Source organism: Canis lupus, chromosome X (assembly GCF_048164855.1).
Source record: "Canis lupus baileyi chromosome X, mCanLup2.hap1, whole genome shotgun sequence".
NCBI lineage: Eukaryota > Metazoa > Chordata > Mammalia > Carnivora > Canidae > Canis > Canis lupus.
This window is the reverse complement of record NC_132876.1, coordinates 106,297,954-106,307,520: the sequence shown is the minus strand read 5'-3', so window position 1 is coordinate 106,307,520 and position 9,567 is coordinate 106,297,954.

The window sequence follows — 9,567 nt, the reverse complement described above, 5'->3', positions numbered from 1 at the left end:
CATAGAATTTTTGACTGAGAGACTCAGTGATGCATATCTGAGGGAGGTGGCATTTGAGCCGGCCTTCATACAATAACTTGGTATTTATCAAGGAAGTCAACATTAGAGAGGCCTTTTAAGCAGAGGAAATCACACGATTGAAGGAATGGTGGTGAGAAAACAAAAGGTGAGTTGTGAGGATGCCAAGCTGATAAAGTACTACACTGCACTAAATTATAGAACCTGTGACATCAGAAGGAAATTTTACTTTAATTCACACTAAATAATGAGTAATGGAACCCTATTCATTGTTCCTCACCCCTCTTAAGCCTTTACTTCTCTTTAAAGGGATCGTGGGGGGGATCCCTGGGTGGCTCAGCAGTTTAGCACCTGCCTTTGGCCCAGGGTGCAATCCTGGAGTCCTGGGATCGAGTCCCATGTCGGGCTCCCAGCATGGAGCCTGCTTCTCCCTCCTCCTGTGTCTCTGCCTCTCTCTCTCTCTTTCTCTATCATAAATAAATAAATAAATCTTAAAAAAAAAATAAAGGGATCGTGAAACTCACAAAGATGATTCTAAATGGTGGCTTAATACCTGCATTACTAGTCCTCACCTGAAATTATGCAATTCTATAGCCACAGATTCCCATGGGCACTTAGAGATTCTGAAGAAAATTATTTGTCACACGAATTTAGTATTTCATTTATCTATTGGTGTGCAGCAAGCCTCTCAACATTTAGTGGCTTACAAAAACCATTTATCATCTTCCACAGTTCTTCAAATTGACCAGGCATTTCTTCTAGTTCACATGCTATTGCCTGAGACACAGAGATATCTGGAAAGTTCAAAATGGCTACCCTCACATGGCTGGCTGCCAAATGGCTGCTCAGCCAAGGCTTTAAGCTGAAGAATTAGTTCTCCTCTGGACAGGATTCGCCACATATCTACTTGGGCTTTTTCACAACATGGGATATGTGGGTTCTAAAAAGGTCCATTCCAAAAAGGCAAATGAGGAAGCTGCCAATCTCTTAAGGTTCATCCTTGGATGTTACATAGTATCACTCGAGCTGTATTCCATTCCTAACAGGTCACAGGGACATACAGAACTCAAAGGGAGGGAAAATAGACTCTATCTTTTGATGGAAGCCTGGCAGATCACAGGGCAAAAGAGTGTATGAGATGAGAGATAGAGTTGAGGCCATCTTTGAAAACACCATCTACCACACTTAGACACATGAGTATACACAAAGCCACACAGACAGACTTCAAGACTCAGCAGTCAACATGATTAAAAACTGGTGCAAAATGACATAACAACATTCGTAAGTTGTCTTAAAGACTAATAAGAAATTTAAAATTATGTGCTTGTTGGCCATGTCTATGTCTTCCTCTGTGAAATTTCTGTTCATATCTTTTGCCCATTTCATGATTGGATTGTTTGTTTCTTTGCTGTTGAGTTTAATAAGTTCTTTATAAATCTTGGATACTAGCCCTTTATCTGATATGTCATTTGCAAATATCTTCTCCCATTCTGTAGGTTGTCATTTAGTTTTGTGGACTGTTTCCTTTGCTGTGCAGAAGCTTTTTATCTTGAAGTCCCAATAATTCATTTTTGCTTTTGTTTTCCTTGCCTTCACGGATGTATCTTGCAAGAAGTTGCTGTGGCCAAATTCAATCACTTGCCATCAGGAAAATACAAATCAAAACCACAGTGAGATACCACCTCACACCAGTGAGAATGGGGAAAATGAACAAGACAGGAAACAACACATGTTGGAGAGGATGTGGAGAAAGGGGAACCCTCCTGCACTGTTGGTGGGAATGTGAACTGGTGCAGCCACTCTGGAAAACCGTGTGGAGGTTCCTCAAAGAGTTAAAAATAGAACTGCCCTACGACCCAGCAATTGCACTGCTGGGGATTTATCTCAAAGATACAGATGCAGTCTAACGCCGGGACACCTGCACCCCGATGTTTCTAGCAGCAATGTCCACAATAGCCAAACTGTGGAAGGAGCCTCGGTGTTCATCGAAAGATGAATGGATAAAGAAGATGTGGTCTATGTATACAATGGAATATTCCTCAGCCATTAGAAACGACAAATACCCACCATTTGCTTCGATGTGAATGGAACTGGAGGGTATTATGCTGAGTGAAATAAGTCAATCGGAGAAGGACCAACATTATATGGTCTCATTCATTTGGGGAATATAAAAAATAGTGAAAGGGAATAAAGGGAAAAGGAGAGAAAATGAATGGGAAATATTGGAGAGGGTGACAAAACATGAGAGACACCTAACTCTGGGAAATGAACAAGGGGTAAAGGAAAGGGAGGTGGGCAGGGCGTCGGGGGTGACTGGGTGACAGGCACTGAGGGGGGCACTTGGCGGGATGAGCACTGAGTGTTATGCTGTATGTTGGCAAATTGAACTCCAATAAAAATAAGAATAAAATAATAATAAAAATAAAAGCTAAAAAAAAGAAATTAAAAATTAGCTCAGTCTGAGTAAGTAAAGATCTACCCTGCTGTTCATCAGGATGAGATAAGAGACACAGAACCACCTGCAAAGTTATCTCCTAAAGAGTAGGTATTGGGCCATAACAAATTCAAAGTAGTAAGGTGGGTCTGAGTTTTAACTCAGTGGCATGTATGTTTTTCCAAAATACCTGTTTTCCTCAATTTGATTATGGTAGCAACGGTGATAGCAGAACAGGATAGGAGCAATACAACAACAACAACAACAACAACAACAACAACAACAAATCATAACTTCCATTTATTGCATTCTTCCTCTATATTGAGCACTGGCAGTCAACATTTAATTCTCACTCAACACTTAATTCTCACAGCCACCTTATGAGAAAGGTACTACCATCTCAATTTTATAGAAGAGAAAAAGAAAGCATAAAGAGTCTATACACTTTTCCCAGAAGACACAGCAAGTCCATTTCATCAGACTAAAATGAGGGCATTGCCTGGGCTATGTTCCTTTCTGAGGGATCTGTTTCTTAGGTCATCGTGGTTCTGGCAGCATTCAGTTCCTTAAACACAGATACCTGTATCTCAGAACTAGCAATGGTTCACTGAGTCTTTCTCCTGCTGCCAGTCCAATTCTAAGGACTCATGAGATCAGATTGGGACCTCCTGGATAATCCAGGATAATCTGCTTATCCCAAGACCCTTAGCCTTAATCCTATCCTCAAAGTCCCTTTTGCTATGTAAGGTAACATGTTCATGGGTTCTAGAGATTAGGACCTGGATGTCTTTGAGGGACCATTATTCTGTCTACCACAAATACCATCACAGAATTTTATATTAAACCTGATGGATTCAATTTTTGCCCCTGAACTGTATTTCTAGTAAGCTAATATATGGTATAAATTATATTTTAATATGTGTGATAATCCATTCCTATTAAATTGAACAGATACTTTCCTCAGCTTTGCCTAAACCTATGGACTTAAACCTGATGATTCATGAGCCAGCCCTAAATAATGCAACAGTGTTTCCAAATCTCTTACATAACATTAAGAAAAAATTAAAAGCAAGTGATTTTATCATGAGCTGGACATATCTGGGGGGAACTTTCTTTGAACACATACTTTGCACTGGGTCCCACCTAAAAAAATCCCTGTATGTTATTGACCTGACTCTTTCTCCTTGACCTTGCCATGTTATCCCAGGCCATTAGACTTAGCTCTAAGCCTTGGTTTTCTGATTTGCCTCTCAATCCCCTTGCATTGATCAGACTGTTGGCTGAAAAGTGACATCCTCTGGTGCCAATTCCTCTGATTGTGCTTATGTTCTGGGCAGTGGTAAGGTTCCCCCTCAATTTAAATGGACAATACCCAACCATAACCAGGACTCTCAGCTCTAGGAGGGCCATTTACCTAAGATACCTGATGCTATGCCCAACTACTTAGTGATGACAGATACAACCTAAATTGACCAAAATCCCCAAATTTAACAGTACTATGGCTTGATTTGTTCCTGAAACTCAAGTCTATGTTTACTTTTCACCTCCCTTAAAGGCTCCACCATTCATGCATGCTCAAGTTAAAAGCCCGAGAGTAATTTTCAATTCCATTATCTCTGTACCTCCCACTTTCAATCACCATAATGTGCTGGTTATCCTAAGACAAAAGGTAAAGAAGGGGTATTGGATTTGGCAGGAGAATTAAGAGCTTCTGTTTAAGAGGAAGAGCCCAACTTTCAATACCAGTCTTTCAGAAATGCTTGCCAATGATGCTGCTCAAGTTCAGGGGAGAAGTTTATTTATAACATCTGGAATATATTTTTAAAAGATTTTATTTATTTATTCATGAGACACACACACACACACAGAGAGAGAGAGAGAGAGAGAGAGAGGTGCAGAGACACAGGCAGAGGGAGAAGCAGACTCCATGCAGGGAGCCCGATGTGGGACTCGATCCCAGGGCTCCAGGATCACGCCCTGGGCTGATGGCAGGTGCCAAACCGCTGAGCCACCCAGGGATCTCTAACATCTGGAATTAACAGAGACTTCTATTGAGGCTTGGGAGTTCTAGTTCTAGAAGAAAGTATTAACCTTGGAGTCTTAAAGAGCTGGTTTCCTATCCAGGATCTGCTACTTACTTTGACAGTTTTCTCCAACTAGGAAATGCAAATAACACCTACCTCATGTGGTTATTGTGAAAATTAAATGAGATAATGAGTATGAAGGCACTTCATAAACTCCAGATGTCACCTGTTATCTTTATGATTATCCTACTAATGACCCGCTATCTCCACTGCAGCAAATATTACAACTGTTCAGGGTGTAGGGTGAATATTTTAATGCTAATCATTCAGACTCATTCATGAGACCACTTACCTTTGTTTTACTATGTTAGCAGACATTATTCCATTCTAATCTTGTCCATCAAGTTACATTTTGGACAATGTTCAGTCTAATCAAACCTGCCAATATTAGGCTTGGTTCTACTTAAAGATTCATTCAACTACCTTCTCTGAGAGCACAAGCCAACATTTGTGCATATTTGTATCATGAATCATACACTAACAAGATGCCAATGGCAGTCACCTCTTTTATGAATCAGTCTCTGATTCCCAGGAATGAATTACCCCCTTCTTTCTCTATTTTCCATCGTGTGTTGGCAACACTTATAGCATTTATAATGTGGCATTGTACTGCTGTCTTTGACCTTCTTCCCCATGAGATTGCAAGAAACTCGAATGAGATTTAGTCTTTGTTATTCTCATTTATGGTACAGAGTAGGTAACCAATACATGTTTATTGAAGCAAAGGAAGAAGCATATGACAGCCAGGCTATAGCAACTTTGCCCCTTATAGAGCTACATTACTCCAGCATACTTTAGGTGCTCAGATTTCAAATAAAGGAGAAACAAAGTAATGAAAAACTATTCTTTCCAAAAAGTTCCAATTATTCTTTCTTTCGCATGTTTAAAACGTGTTATTGGTTGGTTTTAAGTGCAATGTAAATTAGATTAATTCTTCTAAACACTTCATATCAGAGATATGTGAAAGAAGTAGTTTCATTTTCTCAGCCCTAAATGTAATGCTGTGTGCCTTCTGGAGAAGGGGACAGCCTGGGCTTTGTTGAATGTGTTGATATGAGGAAAGATCAGACAGGGAGAGTTTTTCCCATTTACAAAGTTGCTCCTACCAGAATTTTTATTACACATTTTCAAAATTATAACATCATCTACCATGTTATTATATATAGTACCTTCTTAGTTCATCTTAGTATTTTAGTTTAAAATAAGCTGTGTAACCCCAGGATAAAATGCAAAAAATTTCTGTGCTGTGGGTTGCTATTTTTGAAGGCATTACACCAGTGGAAAATAAGATCCTCCTGAGCCAGAAGTGCATGCATCTTCAGGTTTCCAAAGACCACCAAACCGTATTTTATTCTCACATTTCTCAAATTTTAACATGTACACAAATCCCCTAAGAGTCTTGTTCAAATGCAGATTCTGACTTAGAAGGTCTGGGACAAATTCTGAGAGTCTGCAATTCTAGCAGTTTACCAGGTGATGTCCAAGCTACTGATCTGCAGATCACATCTTGGGTAATAAGGTTCTAGTACACACTGTGTATTTTAAAGTTCACCACTGTTGAAATTTCTAAGGTAAACTTCCACTGTATTTCTCTTATGCCAGTAGGTATGAAGATTTTCCCTATTATCACCTTTTACTTAAGAGAATAAATGCTTTAATAAGCAGCCTTGAAACAGACTAAACCTTTTAGTTAGTCCAGATTTAATCACTATATGAAATGTGGCTCATGTAATGATTAAGAAATGATAATATCTCAGTGGAACAGAATAGAGAATCCAGAAGTGGACCCTGAACTTTATGGGCAACTAATATTCGATAAAGGAGGAAAGACTATCCATTGGAAGGAAGACAGTCTCTTCAATAAATGGTGCTGGGAAAATTGGACATCCACATGCAGAAGAATGAAACTAGACCACTCTCTTTCACCATACACAAAGATAAACTCAAAATGGATGAAAGATCTAAATGTGAGACAAAATTCCATCAAAATCCTAGAGAAGAACACAGGCAACACCCTTTTTGAACTCGGCCATAGTAACTTCTTGCAAGATACATCCACGAAGGCAAAAGAAACAAAAGCAAAAATGAACTATTGGGACTTCATCAAGATAAGAAGCTTTTGCACAGCAAAGGATACAGTCAACAAAACTCAAAGACAACCTACAGAATGGGAGAAGATATTTGCAAATGACATATCAGATAAAGGGCTAGTTTCCAAGATCTATAAAGAACTTCTTAAACTCAACACCAAAGAAACAAACAATCCAATCATGAAATGGGCAAAAGACATGAACAGAAATCTCACAGAGGAAGACATAGACATGGCCAACATGCATATGAGAAAATGCTCTGCATCACTTGCCATCAGGGAAATACAAATCAAAACCACAATGAGATACCACCTCACACCAGTGAGAATGGGGAAAATTAACAAGGCAGGAAACAACAAATGTTGGAGAGGATGTGGAGAAAAGGGAACCCTCATACACTGTTGGTGGGAATGTGAACTGGTGCAGCCACTCTGGAAAACTGTGTGGAGGTTCCTCAATCAGTTAAAAATATACCTGCCCTACGACCCAGCAATTGCACTGTTGGGGATTTACCCCAAAGATACAAATGCAATGAAACGCCGGGACACCTGCACCCCGATGTTTATAGCAGCAATGGCCACGATAGCCAAACTGTGGAAGGAGCCTCGGTGTCCATCGAAAGATGAATGGATAAAGAAGATGTGGTTTATGTATACAATGGAATATTACTCAGCTATTAGAAATGACAAATACCCACCATTTGCTTCAACGTGGATGGAACTGGAGGGTATTATGCTGAGTGAAGTAAGCCAGTCGGAGAAGGACAAACATTATATGTTCTCATTCATTTGGGGAATATAAATAATAGTGAAAGGGAATATAAGGGAAGGGGGAAGAAATGTGTGGGAAATATCAGAAAGGGAGACAGAACGTAAAGACTGCTAACTCTGGGAAACAAACTAGGGGTGGTGGAAGGGGAGGAGGGCGGGGGTGGGAGTGAATGGGTGACGGGCACTGGGGGTTATTCTGTATGTTAGTAAATTGAACACCAATAAAAAATAAATTAAAAAAAAAGAAATGATAATATCTTGGCAAATAAGTTTATGCGAAAATTTCCCTTTAAAATTGCACTTGACAGGAGGAGCACTGGGTGTTATGCTATATGTTGGCATATCGAACTCCAATAAAAAATATATACAAAAAATTCCTTTCTCTGGGATTCAATTCACATGTGGCTTCTGAGATACGTTACTAAAGGTACAGTCTATTAGTGATGCACTGTAGAATCCAGTGGTCCCACCCAAAAGTAAAGCTGAAATGTCCATAATGTATAGGAGGAAAACTGATGGTGATCTCATGGGAGCATCTCCCAGTAATCCAATAGCTCTTAGGGTACTGTGACTGACCAGAAGAGCCAATCCAGATAGCCCTCAATCAGTAATGACAAAATGAAAAGCCTTAAAAGAGGCTGTGTTTTTCCAGTACTCGCCATATTAGTTTTTAGCCATGCCTTACAGTTATAAAACTCTATCCTCATCAATCCACTCTCCGTGGAACCAAACCTACTTAATTTGGCTAAGAATTCAAGAGTATAATTTTTAAACCAAAATGGTAAAACTATAGACATTAAACAGCATAAAGTCTTCCATGAGAGTATTCAAAATCTGTCAGCCCTCACAGTCAATTTGAAAAATTTCCCACTGTCACTAATCCTCTTTGTTCTCAGTTTCCTCTCTGCCTTAATCAGTTGACATACTGTATAAAGTTGTGCATAAACTACATTTCAATTACAGAAATCTTATTTTAAATCCATTTCAAGTAAGTTACGGTTTTCTGTGAGGAATTCTATGTCGAGAATTTAATCATCCTCAAATACCTACTAACATATATTTTGCAAGTTCCGTACACGTCTCATTATTTCGATGCAGAATATATCTGTACTTTCATTTTATGCATGACCCAAATATCTATTTTAATTTGACAAAGGAAAACTAACATCTGTGGTATGGGGAAGCATCTGGGGCTAGCACGAGAACAAAGTGATTACCAATAGCAGGGCTGGAAGGACAGGGGAAGAAATCAACCACCAGGAAGAAAAGGATTTGTACAGAAGGCCCATCCTGTTCTCTGTAATACACGTATAGAGTCACTTCCCTCCCACTGGCCAAACCCAATATCAGCTGGTAATTTCCACAGAGGTCAGACTTCTAAAAGACAGAGCCGGGTAGAGAAAGATGGAGATGGAAATTACAGGGCCCAAAAGCCACACTAGGCATAGCAGAAAGTACGGTAACATACAGCAAATAGGGGAATTAAAGGAAAATTCACTTACTGAATGCTGAGACCACTAATCTCTCTGCCAACAGTTCCAACATTTCAGCAGCTAAGCTTTGATGCTCCAAGCAAGAGATTGGATAGTTCATCTCTGGGGAATAAACATAAAATGAAAGGCTAGATTAAAAATTTAGAAGATACAATGAAGAAAAATTTCCAAAATGTAAAGCAAAAGACAGAAATGAAAAATGAAAGAAAAAGCAAGGCAAAGGGTCAAGCCATAAGTTCCAACCTTCAACATGACTAATAGTAGTAATAGAGTTCTAGAAAAAGAGAGAAAAGAAAAAATTGAGAGAAAACTGATAAAAAATAAAATTCAGAATCTTCCAGATGCATCTCCAGATTACAAGGCCTCACCAACTACCCAAAGTAATACATTAAAGCAGGCCCTCACCAAAGGAGCACTGCCATGGAATTTAGCAACACTGGGACAAAGTGAATATACCACTAACTTTGAGAGAGTTAGGGGAGGGAAAGCAGGTTACATACAAAGGATCAGAGATAAGACTGTTGGGAAGCCTGGGTGGCTCATTCAGTTAAGCATCCAACTCTTGATTTCTGCTCAGGTCCTCATCTCAGGGTTGTGAGATCAAGCCCTGTATCAGGCTCCGCACTCATCAGGGAGTTGGCTTGATATTTATCTCTCTTCCTCTACCACCCCCCCACC